This window comes from Canis lupus, chromosome 28 (genome assembly GCF_048164855.1).
Source record: "Canis lupus baileyi chromosome 28, mCanLup2.hap1, whole genome shotgun sequence".
In the NCBI taxonomy this organism is placed as follows: domain Eukaryota; kingdom Metazoa; phylum Chordata; class Mammalia; order Carnivora; family Canidae; genus Canis; species Canis lupus.
In genome coordinates this window covers 39,948,796-39,959,564 of record NC_132865.1, presented here as the reverse complement: position 1 = coordinate 39,959,564, position 10,769 = coordinate 39,948,796, and the positions used below count along the sequence as shown (strand labels likewise).

Genomic DNA, 10,769 nt, shown 5'->3' with positions numbered 1-10,769 from the left:
ATTCCAGTCCCCCAGCCCACAGCACTCGCATCTGCACGCGGTGCTCAGTGCGGGTGGCGAAGCCCCCGGTGACCGCCCCGGGGACCACCCACGCAGACCCTTCCTTATGCTTGTCATCAGCCGGTTGTTAACAGCGGGTAGAACGGGCAGGGGCGGGGGCACTGTGCAGAGCGAGAGCGGAGGGCCTGGAAGGCCTGGGGACGCCGGACCAGAGAGGCTGGGGGGCGGCGGGGGCGGCGGAGGGGAAATGCGCTGAAAACCCAGGCAACAGCCCGGCGGGGTGGGCATTGTTCCGGCCCGAAAAGGGCGGAGATGGTCGAGCCCGCCCGCTGACTTTGTGCATCTCTTACTCTATCCTTTGTGGAATCAGCCTCTTCCCGCTCCCCTGCCGGAGCCCGGGCCGTGGGCGGCTCTCGAGCACTGCCCTGGGAATGCAACCCCCGCGGCTCGCGACTCGCCACCCGGTTTCTCCAGGCTGCGGGAGCACTGACGCTCGCGCGCGCCGCGTCCGGCTGATCCTCTTAGCTGCTCTGCAACGATTCCGAGCCAGTTCAGCAGCGTTTTAGAAGGTAGCAAAGACGAGATGCTTTTTCTTTCCTTTTTCTTTTTCTTCCCCCCCACCCCCCGCCCCGTCCTCTCGTTTTATTTATTTATTTTAAACTAACCCGTCATTTCTTCTTGGAGGGCCCAAGAAGAGCCCACGACCTCTTTACTGTGTCTAACCCAGGGATTTCAAACGGGGCTTTTCAGAATTTAAGTGTGGTCGCCCTAATTGGTAATCAAGATTGTGGAGTCGTTCAAAATAACCCTTTCCATTTTCTGTAATTAGAGACCAAAAGAAACTCTGGATTTTCCACGATACATCATCTATATTTATTCATATTCTCTCTCTTCCCCCTCCCTTCCTCCCCCCCCCTTCCTCGTGCGCGTGTATGCGCGCGCTGGTGCGTGCGTTTCCTTTTATTTCTACATTAGGAAACTCGTTCAGGGATGAACTGAACTGAAAAGTGAGGAGAGGCTCAAATCTGATCTCTAACGGATTCCTTCCTCTAATGTCAGATAATGCCCGGAAACGTTGCCACCAAATAAGTAGGAGAGCATTATTTTTGAAAAGCAGTTAACCCCTACCAAAATATAAAACGCCAGAGGAAAGAAGGTGAGACTGGAAGACAAGGAAGCCCTTTGCGGTCGCTGGTGGAGGAAGCGCGACTCTGGGGACCGGCTGGGTTCCAGTCCGTGTGCTTCAGCACCGGAGGGGATGGACAGCGTCTCCGGCCTGGGCTGCTGCCGCCCGGACACAGCGGAGCTGCCGTCGCCGCCACTGCCGTCGCCGCGGGCATCTGGGCTCCCTGCTCTTCGCAGCTAGAAGGAGGTGCCGCCTGACACCCCTTGCCCCCCCCTCCTTCCTTGATAGACGAAAACCCTCTTTATCCACCTGCTATAGCTACCATACAGGGCTCTGAGGAGTCCTCTTGTTCCACAGATTAAACTCTGAGCAACAACTTCAAGAATAATTCTCCGTAGGGTGTTGGGAGGAATGCAAGCTGGAGAGTGAAGTTGAAGTTCTTAGAGGCTCCGAAAAACCATGGGCTCTGCAGAAGGGGTTGAAATACTCAAAGGCCCACACTTCATGAAATAAACAGAATGCTCACCAGAGGGTTGCAACTATTTTGTAAATAGCTTTGTGAGAAGAGATTTCAGATCTACTCACATCCCCACGTTAGAGAAACTGAACGACTTCTAATTCCTTTACTTGGCTGGTAAGTGATAATACTATTACTTCTATTTATTTACAACTCTAATGACTTTTTAAATAAAGGTTTTAGCAGAAAGATTGCAATGAGTATGATCTTGCCTTGTGGATTAAGGAGTAAATAATTTTATTTTTAAATGATTGTTCCTGCAGCATGATCTTAGGAAACCTCTTGTCTCACAAAATAGGATATTTTACTTCTCTGAAGCCTCTTATGTGACAAGGATATTAAAAATAATGTGTATTACCTTATATGATTATAGTAAACTCTTGGTTGGGTATTTTACTTACTGATGATCTGATGTCTTTTTTTTGAATTTGTATGTGTCTTTTTTTTTCAAAACTAGTATAATCTGGCATTTTGTAAAAGGGTTTTTTTTTTTCTTATACATGCACTTTAAAGTGATCTTGTCTGTGTTATGTAGTATTCAAGACCCAAAGTTACAAGTAGAGATGGTTTAGCAACCTTTTTTATTATATTTTATATGATTATAATTTGCCAAATCATGTATAAGAACAAACACATGCATACATACACGCTTGATCCTTCTCTCTTCCCCAGACCCTGAGTATACTTACACCTGTAGAATCTTACCTAAAGAAATACACACATGTTTACTTAGCATAGTCTTTCCAGCCTTTTAAATCTTAAGACTGCTTATTCAAACCAGATCTGCCAGAAGGGAGAAAATGAGAAGCTTTAGAGTCCCTTTTTAGGAGAGCTGGCTTTTGATATCATTCTGACTTCTTCGTTCTACAAGATGCATTTGTTAATGAAATCCAAAAAGCGATAGGCCAATAGGTCCTTGACAAACCATAAACTTTAAAGTGTTAATTAAATCTGTCTTCTGTTGATTCTTACTTCTAGAGTCTTCCCCTGGAGCTTTCAAGTACAATCTTTCACAGTGACCTTGATAAGCATTCTGCTTTAATAAAAAGGGTTCATGGGTAAAGGCAGTTACACAAATTTATAGCGTATGCCTGACATCTCACTAAGAGGTTGATCAATTCCAATGAGAACATTCAATTCAGTGGAAAGTGTTGACTTGGAAGTATGGACTTCTACAGTCATGTAAATATTGGGGATGCTATATGCATGCCTAACACTGTGGAAATAGTTTGTCCCTTTAAAAAATTATAGTTCTTTAGGTTTCCCTTTTAATTTCATAGTTCATATATAACTGATATAAAATGCCTCTAATACATATCCATACCTACACTCCTCAGTTTCAACACAGAAATCAACTGAGGCAGTTAAGATGGTATTTATTGTTTTCCATTGGCTCAGAGTGGCAGTAACCCTCTGAGGAAAAATCATTCTTAGCTGTCACTTACTGCTTACCATGAACCCGCCTGCTTGGGAGAAAGGGAGCAGAGGCATCTATGTCATTGAGCTCCTTGAGGGCTATTTTGTCCTATATAGGTCAGAAATGATAATCTGAGAAAGAGAAAATGTATCATTGGTGTGGATTCCTTCCCAAGAGACCTAAAATGTGCTTCTAACACAACCTGATTTTTTTTTTCCAATCTGAGAGATGTGGAAGTGAAATTACTACATGGAATGATTAATCATGTTTTAAGAGAATCACAACATATTGTTCGATTTTTATTGTGGTTTTCAAATAACTGACATAGAGACTCCCCTGGTTGGCAGAGCATAAAAAGAAAGCAGAGAAATGTATTTCAGGAAGCATGGCTGTTGGTTTGTGGCCGCAATACCTTCTTAGTGGTAGAGGGGGCAGGCTTGTCCTATATGTGGCTGAACTGCACAAAATAAAAGTTACCTTTGCCTAATTCCTCTGGAGATTTAGTCAAAGAAATAAATAACTCAAATTCACCCATCTAAGCTCAGGCAATGTGCATGGGAGCTTATATCAATCCGTATTCTTGGGGAAATGTCATTACAGTGAGATAGACTTTTGCAGACCAATTTAATGCCTACCTACATGCTAATATCTAACTGTCCTCTACTCAAAAAAAAAAAAAAAAGTTGTTGAGCTAATAAATCAAACCTTCTTTTGTACAGAGTCACCTGTCTTTAAACAGAAATCAATAGTTTATTTCAGGATATCCATATTTTATTAAAGTAAGCTGTTTTGATAGTTATTTTGGTCTGTAACAGAAAAAAAGATGCATGCGGTTTGGCCAGTACCAGACAGAATAATTCAACATCCTGTCTCCTTGGGGATAAGAGGGGGTTGGTAGGGATAAGTATTGTTGGCTGTTGCTTAGATTTAAGATTCAAAAGATAAAAGTGAAATAAGACTGCATAATCACAAAAATGTAAAGTGTATTTAGGACAGAAGGTAATTCACAGTGAGCCCTGGAATCTGTTTAATTGCTTTCCTTCTCTTAATAAGAAATAGTTGAGAGTCAGACAAGGAGTTCTGCCCTCAATCTTTAAATTATGAATTACTCTAAAACTACTTCTTGGTAAACTTTTTCTGTAGGCCATCTAAATATTAACTTGCTATCCTAATGCAATTACTGATACCATGATATCATATTGGATTTAAATATCCTTAGTTTGCCTTTGGAATTGTTGCCTGAGTGTGAAACAAGTTATATACATATTTATCAAAACACATTAGAAGTATGAGATGATTATTATTGGAACTTAAGAAGGCCCCTGGTAATTGATTTTTATTTTTGTACCACTTAAAAGATATAAATTCCAGGCAAGCAGCCACTTATTCATCCAATTCTAACAAGCGTGGCAAAAGCCACTCGTGAAGAAAAGCATATTGTAAGTCATAAATTATTTATATAGTCATCTCCACCTCTCCAGGACCCTGTACAGTGAGTCATAGAATAGCACTTAAATGGAAAGAGATCTCTTATTTAGTATATTCTTTCTGTTTGGCTTAGCAGAATGAGTTTTACATGGCATGTGTTGAAAGAACAAACACACTGCAGTATAAAATATGTTATGCATCATGATGTAGCAGAGCAAACACTGTTTAACAGTTAAAAGATCAAGATTCTTGAACTGCTTGTCATTAGATCTTGGACAAGTCATTCAACCCACTAAAACTTAATTTTTCTTCCCTAAAAGAGGATATTTCACCTACCAGTTAAGGCAAAATGCTTTATGTATGACTGACACCTAAATATCTGTGGAATGAATGAATGGATGTCTACTCTATGAAAGGTTGGAAAGTATGATATGATGCTTTTGAGAGCATTTTGGAAATCTGAGTGCGGTATCTTTGAATTATTATAAATAATCTCTGATAGCATTAATTCCTTCAATCATTGAAAAATCCCCTGCTGATTACTGTACGGTGGGTATGTCCTTTATATTTAAGAACTAAAGAATATTTTCCTGTTAACTCAGCATCAATTTTCATGTATTTTTTAATTGAATCGATAATAGAATGCAGGTAGGACTGGTTTAAAAATATTTATTACTCAAAATTGACACCATGTTTTACACTAAATAGTCAAGCCAAGGTCAGCATGACTTGAGTTCACTTTAATTACTTTGATTTTGACCATAAATGGATCAGTCACTGCCTTTGTGTCATCATTTTCTGGTCTGTAAAGGAAGAATGGTATTATTACCATTGAGTTACATTATGTCAATAAGGAAACTCATAGAATTAAATGGACTTTAAAACTGAAAATATAACAGTACATATTGAAAGCATTAGATTTGTTTTAGGGCAAGTGAGGATGGAGAGAAGTGTAGACAACATGGACTAATCCATGGAATTGTCCTGAAAATGCTGTGAAGATTAGTCCAAAGCTTAGATTCTGTTCATGGACGTCTTCAGGAAATCTCAGTTAAGCAACATTTCATTGCTTGTTTTCTTTCTTGGAGTTTTAAAAGTGACTATGATTTTTAAATGCAATTTTTGAATATGTGGTCTTTACAGATTTCTGTAGTATCACTAAAAATATTATGATAGAATGTTTAAGAAATCTAGATTGTTGTGATGGAAATTATGAAATAACCTAATTAGTGATAGACGTTAAAGATTTTTTTTTTTGGTCTTATTTTTTATCACTTGCCAAAAGGGAAAAAGGAAATAAACAACAAAGAAAGAAAAATGGGCAAAGAACAGGTAATGAATGATCATAAAAATAATCTCATGTGACCAAGAACTTTATCTTTGAATTATCACTGTGAAGCTTATTGAACATATTCTATACAAAATGTCAGAAAATCATTTAGATTTTCATAAATTTAGTCTTCAAATTATCAACAAACTAAAGTAATAGTATTTTCTTAAAAGAATCATCAAATCAATGCATTAGAATAGTAGCTAATTCTTTATCACTTCATCACATTTAATGCACATACCTGCATAAATTCTAAAATTAAAATTTATAGTTAGTTATAACTACATTTCTGTTTATCAAATACATTAGCAGTTACTCAACATTTCAAAGAGCTGAAGATTTAATTTTTTTTAAAGGAATAAATGCTTACTTGATAAACTGACTAAATAAATTCATAGATAGTAGGAATCTTTTAGAAATGATACCAGAATTTTAACAATAATGTTATTCATATAAGACAATTGAAAAAAATAATGCATTCTCTTTAAATCTTCTCAGTGGACCCATGGTAAGAAATAAGTTAGCATCTGAGATTAAGAAATTTAATAATGTTGATAAGAAAAAAAGTGTAAATTACATGGTTAAAAATACACTGAGTACATGGGAAGGCTAAAATATGGTTTTCTCATCAACTGATTACGTGATCTTAGTTAAATCACTTTATCTTAACTTAATAGATGATCTATTTTCTTGATTCTCTTGGGAAATCATTATCATGTCTATTAGAAAACAAACCCAGGAAAACCTACAGGTTTAGTTAAGCTCAAAACTTTTCTTCTGCTTCCCTCTGATCATTTTTCTCGAAAACATTCCTATACTCTTATGGTGGAAAGTGCGTGACATTTGGGGTCAGTTGAATCTTGGTATAGAATCTCATTAGCTGTACAAACTTGAGCAAAGGATGTAAACTGTGAGTCTCTTCATTTTCATATGTAAAACAAAGAAAACTTCCATCTCAAATGTGGTTGGGAATGGGTTATGTAACAGGGCATAGAGAATGGCTTGTGCACTGCCTCTACCCAGAAGGAGATTGGTCAGGTTGGTATTTGTTATTACTTAGCCTGTAAGGTCAATCTGCATCTGATGTCTCTCACTATAGCCCAATTTTCTCTTATTATTTCTCCAAAATAAATTTCCCATTTTGTCTTTCAAAGTGTAGTATGCTCATCGCTACCTAGTTCTTTACTTCATACTCTGTCCTAGACCGTTTCTTTTTCTGTTTATTTATCCAAGCCTACATTTATTTGCATAGATTGTAAAATAAAATGCCTACTGGGCTTAGGCATGTAAGCTAATGAGTGTGGCTGGCCAGTACAGCCTGCAGCAAACTACCGAAAGTAAGCCCCCCAAGAGGTTCCGGACTCTCAGCAATCCTCAATAAAATCAAGATCTGGGAACTGAAAGCAGAGTTTGTGTGAAATCTCAATTTCAACTAATTTAACTTTTAAGGTTTTTAAATAGAACAAATGTGCTATATGCTGGACTCTGTTCACAGGATGCCTTTGGTTTTGTGGCATCCAGAACCATTATTTTTCTGCTTTCAGTGGCATCCGTTAAAGCTGACATTCTTAGAGTCATTTACTAGTCCTGTTTTTATCTAAAAATAGGAGAATGAACCATGACTTGGCAAAAACCCTCATCTTAATACCTTTTAGAAGTTTACAAGAAATAAATATCAAATAATGTTAAGTGGCTGAGGTGAAGTAGATACACTCCATTTCTTTTATGGTCAAAAATATTGTGGGGGAAAAATAGTCCATAGAATAAACAGGAATGATGATAGATCAGCAATATTTCATAACGTATTTATTCCAACATCTTTTCTCACCACCATCTTTCTTTCCTCTTATACATGTGACAGCAGCAATAACCCAGATGTTAACCTTGACTAAACTGTTACGTTCAGAAAAAGAAAGATAATAAATTACTGACTACTATCTGTTAAGTATATAACAGTTCCTCTATCCCCAAATAAAAAATTTGGTGCATTCTTCAGGTAAATGGGAACTATATTATTGGATAGAAAGAACAGCAACTGTCCACTGTAATATTATTAGACAATCTATCAAAGATTTCTAAGTCATTTAATGTATCTAATGCTGACAGAATGCTCAGCAAAAGTAGGCTCCTAAGCTTATTGTTTCTCTAAAAGCTTGCTTTTCTAAGAAAACATTTTTGGATGAAATGTACACAATGTGACCTTCAATGTAATTACTGCACCAAAGCTTTGTGAGTGGCCTTTTTACTTTATCACTCAAAGATGTATAATATCAAAAGGACGTAAAAACAGAATAAGGAAAAGAGACCAGTGTAGATAATAGTACTTCTTTCTTCTTGGAGAGTGTTTTTTTTTTTCCCAACATTTTAAAGTAATATACCCTCATTTATCATCCGGCTAGCTTGCTCCAGTTTCACTAGACTATTTATCTTTTTTTCCTCTGGTCCAGTTTTAATATTGAAGAAGTAACATTTCCAAAAGCAGATTAATTGCCTAAATATTGCACCATGTATTATAGATAATATGACCTACAAGTGATGTGATAGGGCACATTTAGAGTTAAGGTAAATAAGAGTAGGGTAGTTCACCTAATTCATTAAATTCATAAATAGGCCTTTTTTTTTTTTTCCTTCTCTGTGGGCTCATTATTTTCTCTACTTGTAAATCCTTTATGTCACTTACCTGTTATCCAGCTAAGCAATTTATTTTTATCTTCCATTTTGTGTTTTCTTTTTGTGGCAGTAAATTTCTGGAAAGCCCCTTGAAATTGGAGTGAGAGTATTTCACTGTTGTATGGAGTCTTCATAAACATAATAAATATGTTCCGGGAATATTTGCCTTCTCCTTTAATTTCTATTCATGCTATGATTCTCTGGCACTTTGTATGATATTGACAGTTTTTAAAAAGTCCCCTTTAGGGAATCTTACGGATTTTCATGACAGATCTGTAAGGCTGTCATTCTTATTTTTCAAATGAGACAGTTGTGGTCTAAGAAAGTTAAATGACTCTCGAGATTAAATCAAAACTACAATTTGGTCAATATTTCATAATTTTCCACATGCTATATGTGATTTGAGAAGAAAACTGCCATCTATTACATGGGTATCTCACCTAATACATGCTTCACGTGCTTCAGCAACCGTATTTTACTGACATTTTAGTAAGTTATGGAAGAGTTTAGATTCTTAAGGATCCTCAGGGGCTCCCATATTATCCTGACCCTCATCTTATACAGATAAGGAGGTTTGTGGACAACATGATGACATGTTAAAGTCATATTTTAGAAGCATCAGGGAGTCAAGAAGGACCAGGGGTTGGTTCTGTTGCATTAATTCACATTGGACGTGATGGGAACTTGACCTAAGGGGATGAAGGTTAAAAATTAGTCAATCAAAACTGGATAATTAGATGAGAGTGATACCACTAACAAACAAAAGAAGAATCAAGAAGAGGAGTCTGAATGAGATAATGCATTTGATACATGCTAGGTAAATGCTAAGTTATATATAAATGTAAAATGCTGTTCTTTGGAAGGAACCATGTCACATCTGACTTAGGACATGTCAAATGAGTGGTGAAAAGGTGTCATAGCCAAATGGCAGGTGGAGGAGCCATTAGTTTCAGAAAAAGGGTAAAACCTGACATACCCAACTCAGTCATTGCAATAAAGATTATTGCTGAAGCCATGATAATGTATTAACTATTTGACAGAATGAAGGGAAAACATGTTTATGAGCATAAACATTCATATTGGAAATGAAAATGTAATAGGAGAGAGGATTATAAAAAAGTACTTAGTAAACGTTAAGGGAAAATATGTAGAATTTCAAGAAAAAAAAATAGATGGTTAACACTGTTGGTACTCTGTGGAAGTGCACAGGATTGCCCTTGAGTAAGGATTCAAGTTCCTTTGGGTTCACCCAAAAGTAGATCATTGGGGATCATAGAGAGAATGGTTTTTGAAAAATGATTCAGATAATCCTTTAGATTGTGAGGTCCTAGGGATCAAACCAAGGGCAAGGCAATGTTAAGATCGTATTTATTATTAGAATGTGGTAGGAAGCAATATAGTTACTTTTTCACTGCCAGTTCACAGACCACATTCCTGGGAAAGTGAATACTTTGTTGCATTACATCAATTTTGCCTGTGGTTATGGAGGTCTGGTGAGAGAAAATATGGTTTATCATAAATCTATAAGAGATACACATAAAATTAAGAAAGAGATCTGCTTAAGTTCTTACTTCCCATTACTTAAATATTTGTTTTAAATGATCACATAAAGTATTCAATAATTACTCTTTTGCTTTAGTTACTGGAAAATTAACTTTTCTCTATTAGTAATATGTAACATGGTTTTGACTTTACTTGAAAGGTTGAAATTCATCTCTAAGAGTAATGTCTTTCTTTACTATATCCTCCTTTGTGTTCTTATCTATATTATTAGTTCTTTCTGCTTTAGATTTGCAAAATCTCCATATTTTTCAAAAATAAATTTCTGAGGATGAAAATGGATATAAGGGATTTTCAGACCAATCTAAATCTCTTCTACAGTTTTTATTTCTCATTGAGTTGAATGACTTAGAAAATCACAGTATTGCCAATTCCATACGAATAGCTGGACTTTCCAAATAAAAACTTTACTCTTGTCTATATTCAAATTCCTTTCGCATATCACTCAAATTCCTCAGACAATTGCCTGGCTTTATCTTGGTACAAAAGGAGTAAAAATTATCTACTTTTTGGAGGCCAGTTAAGTTTTCTAAACTACTAGTATGCCATTTAGCAAATGCATTAAATGCACTAAAAGGCTCTCTAGTAACCCTAAAGGAGTTAATGTGCCATCAAACAGTGGGTGATTTATTCCCTGATCTCTGATGGAATCAGATGGTTTAGAGTGTCAGTGTGAGCTTTTGCTTTGAATTAGTGAGTCGCAGTTGAGTCAATGTGGGGC

At 36.9% G+C, this 10,769-nt stretch overlaps 1 protein-coding gene across 5 annotated transcripts in view; it reads left to right on the top strand.

Annotated features, from left to right (window-relative positions):
• The first annotated feature begins 287 nt into the window (after positions 1-287).
• The window catches only part of SNTG1 (syntrophin gamma 1), an 814,835-nt gene continuing 804,353 nt past the window's right edge, over positions 288-10,769 (top strand). The window contains exons 1-2 of one of the 5 annotated variants that reach the window (XM_072804671.1): positions 288-569; positions 976-1,760. The gene's annotated coding sequence lies outside the window, so the exon portion shown is untranslated. Of the gene's footprint in view, positions 1,761-10,769 lie in introns of all 5 variants that reach the window. The other 4 variants (XM_072804669.1, XM_072804667.1, XM_072804670.1 and 1 more) reach the window with 4 other exon arrangements.